The 20,042-nt window shown below is 43.0% G+C and overlaps 1 protein-coding gene across 1 annotated transcript in view; it reads left to right on the forward strand.

Annotated features, from left to right (window-relative positions):
• Window positions 1-20,042, forward strand: part of PSME4 (proteasome activator subunit 4) — a 1,396,200-nt gene that overhangs the window by 275,403 nt on the left and 1,100,755 nt on the right. The gene's annotated exons all lie outside the window — the stretch shown is intronic.

A 20,042-nucleotide genomic window follows, 5' to 3' on the forward strand; every position in this document is an offset into this window, starting at 1 on the left:
GTTTTTCAAGTCTCCCTGAATCAGATTCTATACTCCTCAGGAGTAAGCCCAAAGCCCTCAATCAGGGTATCCTTTGTGAGGTCATAAGATCTTGCATCTGCCTCATTCAGTGTCAGGAGTCTATTCCTGAATTTTCATGAAAACAGATCCCACATAGGAGAGCCCCAATGCTGTTTGTCACGTTTTCTGGCAACACAGGCCCTCTCACAGGCTGTGAACCATTTGGTGGTATCTTCACCTTTCTCATATTCAGGGACAATACCTTTGAGGATTTTAGAGTCAGTGCTCTACTCTGTCCCTAGTTAGACAATTGTTGCCACCATCCTTGGGTGCTAAACCCATTTCTCTTCTTAATTTTTCTATTGATAGGATTCTGTTTCACAGGGCAAGTCTCCTAGCTAACTTCTCTAAAAGCTTCTCTTCTTCAGATAATCTCTCTCTGAACCTTGAGGAACCAGAGTCCTCCTCACTAGTGGGATGTGTCCTAGGCACTTATGGTACAGTCGTCACTCCTTTAACTTGAGGAGTGTCCAGTTCTCTGTCACTTGCACGGCCCCGATCTACAAAGTGAGTGGCCTCTTCTGCAGAATGGGTCTGCTCATGTTCTGCCAATAGCTCCTGGGGCTTTGCACTGGTAGGGTTTGGACCCTTGACAAAGGGCCCTAACTGCTTGCGGGAAAGCTGAAGGTAAAGGGTGAACCTGAGCTCCACAACCCTGTCCTTTGAGGTACTCATTATTTTACTAAAGTGAGGACCTTTTTGAGCTAGAGAAACACAGGTTTTAGCATTAATAACTAAAGTAAGTTTTAAAAACTTTTACTGTTAAGCTACGGGGCCTAACCAGGGCCCTAACAATACTTTTTAAGAATTTAGAAAAATACCCACTTTAAAAAATGCAATTTAACTAAAGGCAATTTTTGGATATACTCGTGTTGTCACTTATTGACCAAGTGGTAGGAGCAAAAGCAAAGTCGCAGACCCCACCACTGTTCAACCAATGTAAGAAGCTTTCTCTATATAGTGCATTAAAATGAAGTACACTGTGCAGAGAGTCCAGTGGACCCCCAATTGGTGTTGCAGAGGCAACAGTAGATAGGACTAATGCTCTATTTCTAGTAGTGTGGGAGAGCAGTTAGGCTTATCAGAGGGTAGTGCTTTTGGTGTACTCACAGAGAAAATGAATGAGACACACACTCAAAGAATAAATCCAAGACCAATTTCGAAAAATAATTATTTTTATATGTGTTTCAAACCCAAGAACTACATAATCAGATAAGTAGACTTTCAAGCATAAATACTTTGCAGTTTCAAAAATACACAGTGCACTTTTCAAAGTTCTCTCAACGTTATCCTGTGGAGGAAAAACAATGTTCAGCAAACACAGGGTTAACAATGACTTATGAAGCCAGTCTCTGGAGTTAAGGTATGTACTGGGCACTAATCCGAACCACATCAGCAGGTCATACCAGGCATCACTGAGGCGGCTGGGTGCAGAGGTGCAGTAAGGCGTCAGGTGCCTAATTGTTTCCTATAGGAGAGTGACGCTGTGACAAACAGGCTGCAGGCTCTGGCTGGAAAGCCAGTCGGAAAGAACAAACAGGTAGGTAGTGGACTTGGGGTGCTTGGGTACGTAGGTGTATCTTTGGTCCTCTTCTCCTGTGCCCAGGGGTGACAGATGCCGGGGTGTTATTTTGGTGTCTGTTTTTCTTGTCCGGAAGCACTTGCGGTCAGGGGGTCCTGTGAGTTGAGGCTGCAGGAGTTGTGGGGGAGGATCGAGCTTTCAGGAGCCAGGGGATGTCGTTGGCACCCATGACCCACCTCAGCTGTGGCCAGGGGTCATGGGTGCAGTGGTTGTTGTAGATGTCCTGCTTTCTCTTACCAGGCCGGGGGAGAGGTGGCCTTAATGCAGGGACTGTAGGTGACTTGGATGAGTCAGGAGGGGTGTCACTCGGGTGGACTCTGGCTCAGGACAGCTGGAGAGCCATGCTGGCACCATTGGTGGGCTTCTCGCCAAGTTGAGGTTGTCGGGTGCTGAGGTCACTTCAGGTTTCGGGTTTTCAGGCTTGCAGAGTCCTTGTTGTTTACTTTGCTGCTGATCAGGTCCGCTGCTCACAGGAGTCTTAGTCTTTTTAGAAGGCAGGCAGGCTTCCTCGGTTTCTTGAAGTTGCAGTTATGGGATGAGTATTTTTGTGTGGAGTCCGGTAAGGTTAACAGGCAGGCCAGAAGGGCTGATACTGGGTCAGCTGCTTCTTCTTCCTCTTCTTCTGCGGTAGTCAGGATCTGAGTTCTAGGGTTCAGGGATGCCACCTAAATACTCAATTTAGTGTGTTACAGGGAGTACCAGGTGGTTGCCAATAGGCTGACCACCTTTAGGATGACTACACCCTTCTTATGACCACTTCTGCTAGGAAGTGGGCATAACCCTAACCCTAACCCTAGTGGCCTAATACCTTCCAAGCTAGATAGAGGAATTTAAAAAGTAGTGTTCACTTAAACTCATCCCCCTTAGGGATGGGACTGGCATGAAGTGGGCACTCCCCCTAATTTAACTAATTTTCCCGCCTGTGCTGCCACGAAAATTGGGATCTTGACCTGGGGGGTCAGTCATCTCCGCCATATGGAGAGACCTGAGTTGCATCAAAGGGGGCAAGGCCTTTGAAGCTCCCCACCCTGGAATGTCCATCCTGCTCTGGATGAGGTTTTATCACCTCTGCCCAGAGCAGGCCTTTGTTCTGGGGCTTCCAAGAGCATTGTCCCTTACCTCAGGGGGGCAGAACTCTGTCTAGGGTGGCTGCATTGGTTTGTACCAGTCAGTGAACACATCAGTAGCTTGGTAAATTTTCAGGAGACTTTTATAGCTCCCTTTACACATCCCATAGGCTTGGATCGGCTGATGTAGATACATCTGGAAGATGTACAGCTGGGATGGTTGAGTGTTGCTCACCACAGTTAACACACGGAGGATGTCACTGAGGACGAGATTAGGCAGGCTATCATGCAGCTTCAGCTGGCTAAAGCCCTGGGGCCAGATGCCCTACCTGCAGGCTTCTATAAAACTTATATTAACACACTGATCCCAATTCTAAAATCCATATATCAGGAGGCGAGGTCAACAGCAACACCCCCTGCCCCCACCCCTCCTGGATGGGAGGCTCTGATTATTGCCCTACCTAAGCCAGGGCAGTCACCCTACATGTGTGAGTCTTATAGACCTTTATCCCTTATGAATTGCAATGTTAAAATATTGGCAAAAATACTGGCCAATCGACTAGCCCCTGTTATGACCACCTTGGTTTTTCCTGATTAGTCGGGTTTCATGCCGGAAATATAATTGTCTTATAATTTATGCACCTTATTTGCATCAATGTATGATAAAGACCCAGATCTAGCAGCGGTGGCGGTTTTTAGACACCACCGAGGCGTTTGATTCTCTTGATTCGGATTTCCTCATGACTGTACTCCCCTGGATGGGACTTCCCATTGTTTTTTTACATTGATAGGTCTTCATTATACACGACCAGTGTCGAGTGTTAAGATCAATGGCTCGATCTCCTCCTCAATAAACAGTAGTAGAGGCACATGGCAGGGCTGCCCGCTCTTGCTGTTAGTTTTTGCTCTAGCGGTGGAGCCTTTAGGAACCATGCAGCTACAATGACACTGCGAACATGCGATTCAGTATCCTTCCAGGCAAATCTTAGTTTTCTTATATGAAGACAACATCATCCTCTATTTGAGAGATCCCCAGGTCAGCGTTAATGGGGTACTCCGCAAATTTGTCAGTTTTGGTGAGCTATCCGGAGTACAGATTAGCTGGGAAGAATCTCATTTGTTTCCTCTCATCAGCTAGGCAAATGTTCACTCCATACTTTCTGATGAAGTGGTGCCGCTCTGAGCTCTGATATTCAGAAGTGGTGGTATCAAGGGACAGAGAGGAGGTTAGAGAAAATTAGGATTTTACATTAAACATCGTTACTGACCACATTACATTTCCTTATCCCTATCATTGGCGGGTTGCATCGCATTGAAGAAAATGTTCATCTTATCTACATTTTTATATTTGTTCCTAAATGTCCCTATACATCCGGGACATAACTTCTTTCGACTACTGAAAACCCAACTGATACGACTGGCATGGGCGGGCAAGCAACCTTGCATACACTGGGACACTCACATTGCCATTCTCTAAAGGAGAGATCAAAGCCCCGGACATGGAGCTTTACTATTGAAGCACGCAGGCCAATCATTCTCTTCACTGATACCGACCTCCTCCATTTATGCCACATTTATCTATAGAACATGGATATCTGGCTCCTGTTCCACCATCCTCATACTTGGGATCCCTGCTATCGTCCACAACACTAGCAGGTCCATGGTGGCATATACTTCAAAGACATGGCATGGGATGTCCTGCGAGCTTAACAAGCCACTATTGTACTCCCCACTCATTCCATTGGCATGTCACCCATTGTTTCCTGTCACACAAGAGAATACTTGCATACAGCTGCTTCAAGCTAGAGGTATGGAACATTGGTGGAATCTTTATAGGGAGGGAACATTTAAGTCTCAGGAAGCTTTTTTTTTTTTGAGGGTGGGACTCCAACCTCCTAGGATATATTTTTGTATATCTGTCTGCGACATAAGTACGAGCTGTAACCCCTGCTTTTCCACTTGAACCCCCATATGTGATACTCTGCACACTCTACTCCAGTGGTTTCCAACCTTTTGATTTCTGTGGACCCCCACTTTAACATTAATGGAACCCAGGGACCCCCACTGAATCATCATGGGAATCCGGGGACCCCCGCCTGAGTCATTACTGGAAGCTCGGGACCTAACTTATCAATATTTGTTAATATTTTTTAATTTTCTAGGGTCTCGCGGACCCCCTGAGAAGGCTTTGCGGACGCCCAGGGGTCCCCGGACCACAGGTTGGGAACCAATGCTCTACTCCATACTGAAAATCCTGGACATTTAGTCTCCCGCCTACACCAATGGGATGCAGGCATAGGACTCGCTAATACAGATAAACCCATGGCGATATTGCTGCATTTGAACTAGCAGAATAGCTTCCAGTATCAGGCTCTGGATAATACACTACAAATTTCTCCATTGAAAATACTATACACAAACTAAGCTTCACCACTAGCATCTTCGCCATAATGACAACTGTCACTGGTGTGTTATGGCTGGAGCAGATGTTATGGCTGGAGCAGATTTCCTCCATCTTGCATGGTTCTGCGGTCCAATACAGGCTTATTGTGGCAACGTTTCCACTGCACTTGAGACCATGGTGGGTCAACCTGTGACTCCCCTAGTGGCCCTTCTGGGCCACACGAAGGGGGTGGAGATTAGCTTCAGAAGGTATGTTACATTGGCCTTGCTTATGGCCAAACGTAGGATTGCCTGTCGATAGGATTGAGAGAGAGTGCCAAAATTCAAGGAATCGCTGTCTGACCTTATTAAATGTAAAGATCAAATGTCTGTGTATTCTGAATTACTTCCCACTTGATCTCGTCCACGAGACATCTGGGACCCACTGACTACTCATTTGCTACTGCACACACAGAAGGTAGCAGATGATGTTGAGCATGGTGACTTAGGCTGATCTGTTTGATGGTGCATTATGTTTTCATACCTCCATACATGTCATTTGGAAAAGCGGTGGAGTTACTCCATGTGGATGGATTGATCTGAGAGCACTGTATGGATGCCAGCTTTTGCAAACATTTTATACTTCTTGCATAAAATCGCATACCAGTGGAGATGCTAATCCTCAATTTCCGATGTATTGCTGTTATATGAGGTGCTTGCATGTTGCAAGCGAGTGGGTGGATGGAATGAGATGCAGAAAACAGTACTCGCACTGTATATACTGTGTTGACATTATGAATGACAATGCGCTTTGTCCTTCACTACTGTTGTTGCTTATAAAAAATAAAAAAGCTTTTGCTATTACCTACCCCATTTTGACTACTCAGTCACTTGGCATGGGTTTAAATGCTTCAACAGCCTTATCTTTACTGGGGAGTCTGATGTCCTCCAAACTTTCCATCCTCTGATATTATTACTGTGTTGCTGATTACTCAGCTTGGTCCTCATATTTATTTATGACATCATCATAGTGACCGTTTCTGTCTTGGGGCGATATAGCCAGTAGGTATTTATAGTTAGTACCATTTGTTCCATAGACAGAGCTTTTTTTGTTTTGCCAATAACTTTGGTGCCATTTTAGAAATCCAAAATTTAAACTTGACGCTTCAGCTGCTATGTTGAAAGTTTTGGGGTGATCTGTCAGGCATCAAGCAGGGGCTGAGAAAGGGGTCCCAAAATACTTTTTCCCCCTTCTACGTCAATGGGATTTTTCAACTTTTTGAACACAACTACAGCCCGAACCACTGAACAGAATTACACCAACTTTGGCAGAAAGCTTACTCTTGGTCCAGAAAGAATGCCTGTTGTGATTTGGTACAAATCCATTCAGTAGCTTTGGAGTAATTAGAGTTTAAAGCATATAGATGTGTAGGGATGTGGATAGTCCGCTGATCAAACTGTCCATGTGCTGATATCTAATTGGCTGCCAACACTCCAACAAGGAAGGGCTAAATAATCTCAGAAACTTTTGCTGTTGGAGACGCAAGATTTTTCATTTGTTTTTTAAAGGGGGGGGGGGGGGTCTCCTGCCCTATTCTTTTAATATGCAAGTAGCCGCGCAGCTCTCCATGCCCCTGGGAACCACCACCCCCCTGGAGCAAAACAGTAATTTGGTATGGGGATTGGGCGTATGGCCTTCCTCAGAGCCCCAGGGACCGCCACCTCCCCAGCCCTAAAGATTAAATTAACACAGGGGCCCGTGAAGCCCCCACAGCCCAGGGGACCACCACACCTTAGCACAATTAATTTCACATTAAGGGGGAGCCTCGGGAACCGCCACCCCCTCACCCGCCCACCCACCGGGGCTGAGTAAAAATAATGAAGTGGGTCCGTTGTGGACCCCCCAGCCCCGGAGACCACCACTTCCCCAGGGGAAAATTTCAAATGTTGGAGGGGGCTGCATGGCCCCCCCTTGAGGAGCCAATAATGGCCCTATGAATCGCCATCCCCCAAGGCTGGTTCCTGCTATGTCCTGGGGTGCCCACCCTTGGGGACATAGCTGTTTGCGGTGACTTGGCAGGAGCTTTGACAGCTCTCGCCAAGTCAGAGCAAACACTTTGGTTCCAGCAAGCAAGCGGTATTAAACAGTTATTGCTTGTTGGAAGCGGAGGTTTCCTCTGTTTCTTTCCCTGCAGACATGTGGACAGGGAAACAGAGGAAACTACTACTCTCACAGACAGGGAGCTGCAAGTTCAGCAGCTCACTGTCTGTGAAAACATTGCCGGCTCCTACAGGCGATGGGAAACTGACTGAGACCGCAGGGCCTTGAGGCTCACCCTGCGGTCCCATTGTACACTGGATGCCTTGTAGGTTACCGAGGACAGATGGCTGGGCGCTGGGGGATGGAGTCCGGGGAGGGGGGGGAACGCGTGCCCCCTCCCAAAAAAAAATATATACATATTTATATATTAAGGCTGGGCCCTGGGGAATGGATTTCCAGGGGCCGAAATCTGCCAGGGAGGGTGTCTGCGCCCCTTCCCCCACACTGGACATTTACCCAACGAGATAGCACTAACTAACATGTAGAACATGCTCCAGTTGTATAGGCATTTTGTCCTAACTGTGGACTCTTGTTGGATAAACGATCAGGTGAACTTCTATTCTGGCGATGATGCTCATTTCACAAAAATTAAAACTCAACAGGAAGCACTTAAAAATATAAACATAGTAGGTGCCCCAGTTGAAGCTCCACTTATGGTAAGGACAAGGATCCTAACTCCTGGGCTTGGCGAAGGCAAAGCAAGTGTGTTTACTTTGTGATTACGTATTGAAAAATGATCTGAAATCCTTTGTGGAGGTGAATGCATCTTTCATCTATTGGAGCTCAATCAGATAGTCTCACACCCACTCTCACACCCAGACAGACTCTCTCAAGTCACTCTAACACCCAGAGACACCCTCTTGCAACTATTCTCACACCCAGAGAGACAGGCCCTGTGTCCAACTCCCACTGCTTGTGGCCAAAGGCTGTGTACAGCGAATGCTGTGCACGGCGTGGATTGGGTGGTTATAGGCATTGGTGTCAGGCCCTGGCTGCCGGCGGCCAACCCGCGCATTGCACAGCTAAAGGCTACGCGCAGCAGTGGTTGGATTAACGTATATTAATGAAAATTACATTCCGTTTAATAAAACATAGAAATTCACTGAAAAAAACAAAGGTTACAGGAAAGTTATAGTTAGGAAATACAATGAAAAAAGACAAATATTCACTTAAAAAACTAAAGGTTACAAGGATTTAGGTTCTGAATGTACTCGCACAAAGCCAGAGAAATTCAGCAGTTATAGTTATTTATTTCAAGTAACTATAACTGGCACCAAAAATGAATTACCCCAGATATTAAGCCGTCATGACAACTCCTATAATGTCATTCAAAATATCAATGAAATATTAGAAGTTAAATTATTAAAGAAAAAACTGTGCATGGCGAAGACACGCGTTGTTACCTTAGGTTGTGAGTTATAGTTACTTGAAGTAACTCTAACTATAACTACTGAATTTGTCTGGTTTTGTACAAGTAAATTCAGAACCTAATTATAATGTCCCTGTAATCTTTTTTTTTTTTTTAAGTGGATGTATATTTATTCGCTCTCATGGCACTTTTATTTTTTACACAGCGGTAACGCAATCTGCGGTATTGGCGCGCTCTATGCAAATCAGTACTGCTGATCAAGTTCCCACTGTATAAAATTTGGAAGTGCCATGAGAGCGACTAAAAAACAAAAGATACGGTGACAAGTAACTGATAGTTATTCAAATCGCTCCCATAGAGCCATTCGAGTTCCCGCTACAGGAACTCGATTGGCAGTATGGGAGCGATTTGCATAACAAGTTACTTGTCATTGTTTCTTTAGTTTTTCAATCATGCTTGTGGCGGCTATGGCACCATTCAAGTTTTTCACAGCACAATGGCCAGTATTGGAGCTTGACTACCAGTTACTTCATATTGTTTCTATTGTTTTTCATTTGCGCTCAGGTCGGAAATGGCACTTTCAAGTTTTATACAGCACAAAGGCAGTGTTGGAGCACTTTGCATGACTACAAGTTACTTTTCATTGTTTATTTTGCTTTTTGTACACGCTTTTGGCGGCCTTAGTACATTCAAGTTTGACACAACACAGTGGTCAGTATTTGAGCGCTTTGCATGACTGTCAGTTACTTCAGATTGTGTATTTTGTTTCTCATTTGTCCTCAAGGTGCCCATGGCGTGTTAAAGTTTTGCACGGTGCAGTATGCACTATTGGAGCACTTTGCATGACTACCAGCTACTTCACATTGTTTCTTTTGTTTTTCCTACGTGCTCGTGGCTATCGTGGCGCTTTCAAGTTTTACACAGCGCAGTGGGCGGTATTGGAGCGTTTTGAATAACTGGCAGTTACTTCACATTGTTTCTTAGTTACCAAACCTCACATTTACGGAGACGACAGTGCATCCTGTTTGCGCACAGCTCACAAAATGTCAAATGTCAACGCAAAGCTTCTTTAACTATAGTTAAGCATTTACATTTTGTTCATCATAGTATAGAGCTGTGATACTCTATTCTCCACAATTCTTGTTACACTGTTTCTCATTACAAGTTCGCTTTTGTCACGCATGATCTTGTAGAGATGCTTGCTCAATGTTATTATGTGGCAGGAAAGGACCAAACTATGAGGCAGGGTTGGCCGATCTATGTGGCAAAAAATATACAATTATCCATTTACAATGCCAATGGCTCGACCTCTCGAAAATGCAAGACTTGTTTCAAATGTTAGCAATGTCTTGGCAAAGGTTTCACCTCATCAGTACCAGTTTGACATCCAAATACCGTAATAAGGAACTGAAAGATGACCAGTCAACCTTTGTATACCATCTACCTCGTGCAACACAGGTCACAGCAATGTTAATAACTTTTGATTGGTTTGGGCAGAATTCTTTTTTTTGTTAAAGTCTGCAGATTACACAGCAGATGATTGACAGTGTGGCAGTTGTGGCAAATACGTAATAATGTAAGAATTTCCTAATTCCGGTGACCTTGACTACTCAAATTGTACCGTCTTTAACACAAGCCTGAGTAAGTCTCTAGAGCTCAAAATCTGATTGTGTTCTTTCAGAATGTACTTAATTGTGCCATAACGAAACTCCTTGACCATGCACCAGCTAGCAGTGGTCCTAATTGCCCACCGCCTCTGGTCCATTAAAGCTAGGTGGGTCATGAAAGTTTGTCATTCTAAAAATTGGCCCATGGTTCTAAAAAGTTTGGGAAGTACTGTGTAAAGCATGAATGAACCATTTGCAGACAGTGCCAGCGAGTGCCATGCTCTGCAAGGCCCATTTTACTAATTTTTATGATGGGGGTACAAAGCACTTTATGAAACTATGAATCTTACCCTTGCAGTCATTGCTGAAATCTTCTCTTGAAAAGGATCCTTAATTATTGTGCCAAAGTGTCATCACCTACAGCAAGAGGTATATTCAGATCTTTGATTCTCATATTTTGTTTTATTGAAGAATGATGGTCAGGAATAGTTTGTATATTTGTAAAAATATTAGAGGACAAGTAGACTTTGTCATGCAAGGGAAGTTATTATTCATGGCACGTTATTTTTTGATTGTTAAATTCACTGTGTTTTCTACACTGTTACATTTAGTAGACAAATGATCAGTTTTCAGATTACAAATTTTATTCTGTTTACCAGCACAATTGTGGTGTTTTTACATTTGAAGAAAGCCTATGTTTACATGCACTGGTCTGGTACAGAGAGCAAAAACTGTCTGTTGCCTGAGCTTGAAAGTTAGCACTTAATTTGTTATGCTGTCTCGTCAGAGTAAATTCTTGCTGCAAAACCACAGGTTAAAGCAAGGTGCCATGTTCTACCACAATCGTTTCCTTATGACACTCCAAATTGCATGATATTAAAGGAAAGGCTGCCTGAAACTGCTTTCACCTGATGTATAAACGAGGAGAAAGTACGCTATACCACCAAATTACGCTTTGTTTTTTAATCTATAAAATAATCTGCAGATACCGTTGACCAAAAACTTCAACATCTGAGATTGTACAATAATATTTTATCAGACTTTATGATTTTAAAAATGAGATTAAAGCACACCATACTACATCTGAAAGGTGTGTGCATGGATAGGTGTGAAATATGCTATTTTTGACGTTTAGATACCTCTTTATGTACTGTTTTTCAGGAAACGTGTTATGTATGTAGACATGTTATTTGAAGCTGCATCAGGATCCCATAAGGTTAAAAGGTACTTTTTATATAACCACTTGCCTCTGTATACTAGGAACTGTTAGGTGACCTGCAATATCATGATTAGTTTTAGTTAAGCATACTTCTCTTTTAGGGTATCCCGATCAATAGTCATAAGCACTGACTAGTCCTGCCCTCCTGCGGGAATCCCAGAGTGCTTCCTCCAGAAAATATACGTATATGTATAACAAAAATTAGTACCACAGTACTTCTTTGTGTGTATGCATTCATGTATATGTATTTATATATATATATATATATATATATATATATATAATGTTCAATGGCATGTGTAGCTACAGATACACATGCTATGCATACTTCTGCCATCTACTGTTGGGCTCGGAGTGTTGCAAGTTGTTTTTCTTCGAAGAAATGTTTTCGAGTCACAGGATCGAGTGATTCCTCCTCATCGGCTCCATTGCGCATGGGCATCGACTCCATGTTAGATTGTTTTCTTTCTGCCATCGGGTTCAGACGTGTTTCCTTCCGCTCTGATAGTTTGATTCGGAAAACCTTGAAAACGCTTCATTTCTCGTCGGTATTGTTTTGATTGCGTTACACCTTCTATTGACACTTCGGTACCGTCGTAACAAACATCTCTACTCGCCCTTCGGGGCGCGTTTGCCCAACTCGGGCCTGGTCGGGCCGACCGCGTGCAAGCCTCATGGATCGGACTCCATTCCGATTCTGTCCTTGGTGCCACGCTAAATTCCCTTACACAGAGCAACATCTCGTCTGTAATCTTTGCCTTTCCCCGGACCATCGGGAAGAAAATTGCGAAGCCTGCAGATCCTTCCGGTCAAAAAAGACACTTCGGGACAGAAGAGCACAAAGGCTTGAGATGGCGTTGAGGAGCTCCCAGCATCTCAACGTCGAAGAGGAAGAGATCATGCAGACAGCAGTCTCTGTTCGAGGACCGACTCCGACCAGGATTCAGAGGAGGACGGACCGGTCACGGCAGGACAGCATGTGAGTACGCCTGCCCCTGTACCATCAAAGCCCAAACATAAGACCTTAGGGACGCCACTGCCGGAAGGCCATGGCTCGACCCGAAAGAAGACGCTCGGTGACCAACCCACCAGTTCGGCACCGAAAAAGGCCACTCCTCCAAAGCCATCGGAGTTGAGCCGAAGCTCCGTCTCCGAACTGAACAAACAGTGCCCTTCCGAGTCCAAATCTCGAAAATCATTTTCGGAGCCGAGGCCATCCTCAAACCCATCTTTTTCGATACCGAAAAAGCCAGCTTTGGAGCCAAAAAGACCTGGTTATACGGAGGAGCATGGACTTTCAAAAACACTTAGAGAATGCCATAAAATTACTGAGGAGGACTCACAAATACAACCAATCATGGAAGTAATGAATGAAAGGCAAGCCAGGATTCATATCCATAAAGAAACAGGCAGAATTTTAACTGCACCTCCTGCTAAACCAAAGAGGAAATTAGCCTTTCAGGAGGAATTGGACACTACACAGCCGCCAGCTAAAGTGCCAAAAACAAAGGAGAGACTTCAACCTCCTCAATTTTCTCCACCTTAGTCTCCTCCTCACACCTACATATCTCTGCTCCTACCAGCCCTACACCTATGCAGTCTCCATCACACTCATTTGATCCGCAGCAGGACAATGTGGATCCATGGGATCTTTATGATCCAAACCCCATTCCAGACAATAACCCAGATTGCTATCCTTCTAAGCCTTCACCACCAGAGGATAGTACAGGCTACAATCAAGTGATAGCTAGGGCGGCAGCATATCATAATGTAACCATGCACACTGAACCATTAGTTGACTCCCTATGCTCCCTGGCATGCTAAAGCATACTGACCAAATATTTAGCGAGCCTATAAAAACAAGAATAATTACTCCTAGAGTAGAAAAGAAATATAAGGCACCTCCTTCTGATCCTGTCTATATTACTCAGCAACTACCTCCAGACTCCGTAGTGGTAAGCGCTGCCAGGAAGAGGGCAAACTCACAGTCGTCAGCTGATGCACCCCCACCAGACAAAGAGAGTAGGAAGTTTGATGCTGCAGGGAAGAGGTTGGCATCTCAGGCAACCAACCAACAGAGAATAGCCAACTCACATGCTCTGTTGGCTAGATATGACAGGGCCCATTGGGACGAGATGAAAGATATAATCCAGCATCTCCCCAAAGAACACCAAAAGAGGGCACATAAGATAGTGGAGGAAGGGCATGCCATCACCAACAATCAGATTAGCTCTGCCCTAGACTCAGCAGATAGAGTGGCCAGAAGCATCAACACTGCTGTACCCATAAGGAGGCATTCATGGCTTAGGTCCTCAGGATTCTAACCTGAAATCCGACAGGCAGTGTTGAATATGCCATTCAACAAGAAACAGCTTTTCGGCCCAGAGGTCGACACTGCTATAAAAAAAATGCGTAAGGATTCAGACACCGCAAAAGCCATGGGTGCACTATACACCACACAATACAGGGTATCCTTTCACAAACCCCAGTTTAGAGGTGGATTTAGAGCTCAAACTGTGGAGGCATCCACATTACAGCCAAAGCCGGCCTACCAACCTCAATACCAATGAGGTGGTTTTAAAAGCACACATAGAGGCCAGTACCCCAGAGGCAGGGAAAAATATCAAACACCAAAACAAGCCTCACAACAAGGTAAACAGTGACTTGTGCCATTCCTTTCCAATCACACTTCCCCTGTCGAAGGTAGACTGCAAAAGTTCCATAACAATTGGGTAAACATTACCACAGACAACTGGGTATTATCAATTAGCCGCAATGGCTATTGCCTGGAATTGATACAAACGCCACCAAACATTCCACCAAAAGCACACAAACTATCCACAGACCATATCGCTCTGTTACAGGAAGAAGTCAAATCCCTATTACTCAAGCAATAGAAGCCATGCCACAAAATCAAGTAGGGACGGGAGTTTACTCACTGTATTTCCTCATTCCCAAAGAGCATGGCACCCTAAGGCCAATATTAGATCTCAGGACCCTCAATCTTTACATCCTGTCAGTACACTTTCATATGGTAACCCTACAGGATGTTATCCCACTACTTCAAAAACACGATTTCATGGCAACATTAGACCTCAAAGATGCATATTTTCATATACCCATCCATCCTGTGCACAGAAAATATCTCAGGTTTGTCATTCAAGGAAAGCACTGTCAGTTCAAAGTGTTACCCTTTGGAATAACAACAGCTCCAAGGGTATTCACAAAGTGCCTAGCGGTAGTCGCAGCCTACCTAAGTAGACAACATATACATGTCTTTCCATATCTAGACGATTGGCTGATAATATCAAACAGTCATACGCAGTGTCAAAACCATGCGCATTATGTAATACAAACCCTGCACACACTAGGGTTCTCAATAAATTACCAAAAGTCACAACTACAACCTGCACAAATACAACAGTATTTAGGCACAATACTACTGAAAAGCACCTGCAAGTCCAAATACGCAGAGAATACAAGCATTCCAGAATATAATAGCACAAATACAGAAAGGTCAACAGTACACTGTCAAATTTGTCATGAAAGTATTAGGGATGATGGCATCATGTATTGCAATTGTTCCACATGCAAGACTAAACATGCAGCCCTTGCAACAGTGCCTTGCACAACAATGGTCATAAGCACAGGGTCAACTTCAAGATCTAGTGTTGATAGACTGCCAAACATACATGTCCCTTCAGTGGTGGAATTCCACAAATCTAAACAAAGGGCGGCCATTTCAAGAACCTGTGCCTCAGACCATAATTACAGCAGATGCATCAATGATTGGCTGGGGAGCTCACCTCAACAATCATAACATTCAAGGACAATGGGATGCCCAACACAAACAGCTACACATAAATCACTTAGAGTTGTTAGCTGTCTTCCTAGCACTCAAAGCTTTTCAGCCTCTCATCATTCACAAGAATGTTCTGATCAAAACAGACAACATGACCACCATGTATTACCTAAACAAACAGGGAGGGACACATTCATCCCAACTCCCCCTCCTAACTCAAAAAATTTGGAAATGGGCAATACACAACCAAATTCACCTGGTAGCACAATACATTCCAGGGATACACAACCAATTAGCAGATGTACTCAGCAGAAATCATCAACAGAGTGGGAGATTCACCCTCAAGTACTTCAAAAATACTTTCACCAATGGGGAACACCAGACATAGATCTGTTCGCCACCAGCAAAAATGCAAAATGCCAAAACTTCGCATCCAGATACCCACATCCCCTATCCAAGGGCAATGCTCTATGGATCGATTGGTCAGGGATATTTGCTTACGCTTTTCCCCCTTTCCCACTCATTCCATTTCTAGTCAACAAATTGCGTCAAAACACGCTCAGTCTGATACTCATAGCACCAAAGTAGGCAAGTCAGCCGTGGTACACAACACTATTAGACCTGTCAGTAGTACCACACTCCAAACTCTTGAACAGACCAGACCTGTTAACTCAAAACAAAGGGCAGATTAGGCACCCAAATCCCAATACACTCAATCTGGTGATTTGGCTCCTGACTTCATAGAATTTGGGTATTTACAACTACCAACAGACTGTATGGAAGTAACTAAGCAAGCAAGAAAACGCACTACTAGACAGTGCTATGCGAACAAATGGAAAAGACTTGTATATTACTGTCAATCTAAACAAATTGCCCCTCTTTCAGCATCAGTACAAGATATTGTATGCTATTTACTTCATTTACAAAAATCAAATTTGGCATTCTCTTCTATAAAAATACACCTCACTGCAATTTCTGCGTATTTGCAAAATATACAGCACAGCTCTTTATTTAGAGTACCTGTTATCAAAGCCTCCATGGAAGGCTTAAAACGCATCATTCCACCCAGAACACCTCAAGTTCCTTTGTGGAATTTAAACATAGTTCTTACGCAACTTATGGGCCCACCATTTGAACCTATGCACTCATGTCAAATACACTTCTTAACATGGAAGGTTGCCTTCCTAGTCACAATTACATCATTGCGAAGAGTCAGTGAAATTCAAGCTTTCACTATTGAGGAACCGTTCATACAAGTACACCAGCATAAAGTCGTACTACGAACTAACCCTAAATTTCTTCCTAAAGTAGTATCACCTTTTCATATCAATCAAATAGTGGAACTACCAGTCTTCTTCCCATAGCCAGATTCTGTGGCAGAAAGAGCTCTACATACATTAGACATTAAAAGCGCTCTGATGTACTACATAGATAGAACAAAACCATTCAGGAAAACTAAACATCTGTTTGTAGCTTTTTAAAAACCTCATACTGGTAACCCCATTTCAAAACAAGGTTTAGCAAGATGGATAGTAAGATGCATCCAAACATGTTACCTTAAAGCTAAAAGCAACTCTTAGTTGCTCCTAAAGCACATTCCACAAGGAAGAAAGGTGCTACAATGGCCTTCTTAGGAAACATACCAATGGCTAAAATATGTAAGGCAGCTACTTGGTCAACACCACATACATTTACTAAACACTATTGTGTAGATGTTTTAGCAACACAGCAAGCCACAGTTGGTCAAGCTGTACTAAGAACATTATTTCAAATAACTTCAACTCCTACAGGCTAACCACCGCTTTTATGGGAGGACTAACTGCTTTGTAGTCTATGCATAGCATGTGTATCTGCAGCTACACATGCCATTGAACGGAAAATGTCACTTATCCAGTGTACATCTGTTTGTGGCATGTTACGCTGTAGATTCACATGCACGCTCCCACCTCCTCGGAAGCCTGTAGTGGTTTAAGTTAAACAACACTTGTACATATGTAGATATATATATATATATATATATATATATTTTAAAACACCATCACTTTACTCCGATCAAGGAGCCTAATCCAAACAGGGCGGCCGGCGCGCAGGGACGGAGCACCCTCGCTCACAATTTCCAACAATATCTCCTCACAGAGAAAAGCGCCGTGCCAGATCCACGTTGAAATGAGGTGCTTTTATTTCATTAATCAAATCACGGAGGCAATAAAAGCAGTTATTTCTTCATTCCTTTTCAAAAGCAAGTGCTCTCTTGAACCTGACGCGTTGCGGCTGTTCGTGTCAGCTTTAATCATAGGTTTCTTCCATTTGAAAAATAACCACGTGATACTTGGCCTTCCATTTATATCATGGCGTTTAAAGTCACAGAATCACTTTCATGCTTTTCAAAATATCCCAGCCGTAGTGCCTTAATTAATTACTCGGGTCAAAGTTCACTTCCACATCCATTATTATCTCAAATTATTGCTGTCATATATTCACTTATATATTCACTTATATGACAGCAATAATTTCAGCCTACACACGTTCGTACAGTATTTTGCCAGTGAACTGTAAAACTCTGGGTAGACTACAGAGTAAACTCTCTAGCTGGCTTTCAAATGCTGTGGCACAGCTGGTTTTCCAATGCTGTAGCACTAGGCTGCACTACACGTTGTAAAGTGGAATGAACATATTAAGTTTAATTCTTGCATTTACCAGTAAACACTGCTGTCTTTTAAAGATTTGGTAGCTGCTATGGCTGCAGAGATCTGAACAATCTCAACTTTTTGCATGTGGGTCTCATGGAATTTGGACAAAAAAGGTTTAATTGTGTGGCCAAGTTTAACATATTAATTTAAAGCAACAAAAAGTGTTCACTTGCCTTTGTGTTGACAGGGTGGAATCAGAATATATCCCAAAATCTCAACATTGACTGATGGTGAAGCATGGCAACCCCCTGTGGGGCTTCTGTTGGCAGAGATTATTAACTGTGTTCACTGTTTATTCGTGTGATCATATTAAGACTAAACCCATTATTCATCTGAGCTCTGCTCTGAGATGTTGGATTGATTGTTTTGCCGGCCCAGACCAAGAGAGAAAGTCTAAATACTGCATGCAGCCAGCATAGTGTTGGAAGAAAACAATCAATCACATCAGCAATTAGGTTGAAGGCTGACAAGAAACGTTCAACTGCAAACATGTGAGGAGTGTGCCACAGCTTCCCTGTGGTGAGTTTGACAAACGTCACTCAGGCAAACTGTTGAAAACCTGTTTATAACAAAAGAGTCTAACTACCTCCTGGTCTGTTGCACATTATACCACTATTTTCATCCATAATAATAAAGGTGGTCAGTATTCAAAGCAACTAAAACATCATTTAGAGTCGCGCATGCAGAATGTCTACGATGAAAGATTGGATGACTCTCTTATCCTTTTTGGGTACAATACAGTTACAGCTCCTTGCATGGTTGTTGTCTCAAGAAAAACCTGCAGTTTGATTTTCACCACTTTTCCTTGAATCCTTACTGGCAGATAGGTATATAAAATTCCAATTAACAGTGCCTGAAGAGGCCATTTTTAAGCTGAGCCATAACCTCGGATTGTATTATTGAGTCAAGAATAGAACCTAGTTGAAGTGAGGCATTTATGCATATGGATGATAATTAGTAGTAGATCTTCCTGACACTGGCACTTTGTCAAGTATTAAATGATGACCTCAACCACATTTCTGTGTCTTACCTCAAAGAGTGAAGTGATTTTAGTGTGTTGTGCCATCAGACTTATGGGAAATACTATAGCCATTTCTTTGTAATTTTCATCATAGTTAAATCTTCTTCTGTTTTTCCCTATTTCTTCTATAGCCCAGAACTAGTAGGGCACTCCACAATTCTGTTGGTTGTTTTGTGTTAGTGGTGTGAGGATTGGGTTGCTGTGTTGTAATAATACCTGAAAAAGTTGCTGACACAATTTAAAAATAAAATTTGGATTGTGAAACATATTTATCCTGTACAATTGCAGCCTTGCATAGTTTTGACCTTGATAGGTACCTCATCTGCAAGTATTCAGTTTTCTATGGTAATATTCAGCAGTCTCGTTTGGCTCACCCAGATTAGGTGCACCCACATTTGTTTTATTAATGGGATTTGATAAATGTTCATGTGTTCACATTTTGATTCCCCCTTTAGTTCCGAACAGTAGATGAATTGTATATGTTGGGCAATTTCTTTGCAACCAATTCAGACTTAAAAGCAGCTGCATCAAACAGGTTATGTGACTTAGCAATGGTTTACTTATATTGGGCATTATATACTAAAATCCGCATTAGGGTGAAGTCTTTCTTGTGAATCGTTAAGCGTGATAACTGGCTAAGGTTCACTTCTGGTAAAACTTCCATGATGCTTGTGTCATGTGATTCAGTTATACCTGAAATCAGACATTAAAATCTGTGACCATCATGATTTCATAATTTTCTGGTTTTGAAAGGCATTCCAAAAAGTCTACTTCAAAACAAACCTATTTCTCCAGGAGGGCAGTACACCACATCTGCTTTGATCGACTGAGTTGTGTCTATCACAAACTTAGCTGCAGTCTGTTTGGAAGAAAAAAAACTAGAATTGCATTGCACCACTGAGCTTAATATGCCAAGTATATATTGCTATTGCCCATGTTTATCTGATTCAAATTAAGGTATTCATTGGGAGTAAAATAGAAATGGCTGGACCGGAGGCTTCTGTATACTGTGAGAATCTTGTAAAATAATTATTATTAGTTTTTTGCATCCCGGTTCTTTCTTTGTATGTCTGACCCTCATCCTGCAAGTTATAATGTTTCTGTAGGCAACTTTGGCACACAAGATTTTACTGTTCTGTATT

The sequence above is a fragment of the Pleurodeles waltl genome, chromosome 5 (assembly GCF_031143425.1).
Source record: "Pleurodeles waltl isolate 20211129_DDA chromosome 5, aPleWal1.hap1.20221129, whole genome shotgun sequence".
NCBI classification, from domain to species: Eukaryota; Metazoa; Chordata; class Amphibia; order Caudata; family Salamandridae; genus Pleurodeles; species Pleurodeles waltl.